This window comes from Sinocyclocheilus rhinocerous, unplaced genomic scaffold, assembly GCF_001515625.1.
Source record: "Sinocyclocheilus rhinocerous isolate Xijiao unplaced genomic scaffold, SAMN03320098_v1.1 scaffold1069, whole genome shotgun sequence".
Lineage (NCBI taxonomy): Eukaryota > Metazoa > Chordata > Actinopteri > Cypriniformes > Cyprinidae > Sinocyclocheilus > Sinocyclocheilus rhinocerous.
The window spans coordinates 2,111,000-2,111,476 of NW_015635541.1; the positions used below are offsets into that span (position 1 = coordinate 2,111,000).

The window sequence follows — 477 nt, forward strand, 5'->3', positions numbered from 1 at the left end:
TGCTGTGTGTACATTAATGAGGAAAAAAAATTAACTTAAATGATTTTAGCAAATGGCTGCAATATAACAAAGAGTGAAAAATTTAAGGGGGTCTGAATACTTTCCGTACCCACTGTATATATATAATTTCAACATTATTTTTATGCTATGTTAGTGTTTACCATTGCTGCTTTCTATAGTAGATCGATTGGTTATGATGCATATGATGCAAATAATAGATTATTCTGTGAATATGTGTTAAAGAGAACAAACCACGATTTCCACAGATGTTTACTTCTATAAGGGAAGAAAGAACTAGGTTTTTTTGCACAATTAGTTTTTTTTTGCACTATAAATAAATAAATAAAAAAAAGTATTTGTAATTTTTATAATAATAATAATAATTTAAAAAAAAACAATCCACATAAGATGCAGGTCATTTTCCACCTGACTTATTAAAACGATTTTGATGATATTCCATAAATGGAGGATCTATCT

The 477-nt window shown here is 27.0% G+C and overlaps 1 protein-coding gene across 3 annotated transcripts in view; it reads right to left on the reverse strand.

The window, feature by feature from the left end:
- Window positions 1–477, reverse strand: part of LOC107747274 (adhesion G protein-coupled receptor B3-like) — a 168,202-nt gene that overhangs the window by 45,658 nt on the left and 122,067 nt on the right. The window lies entirely within an intron of this gene.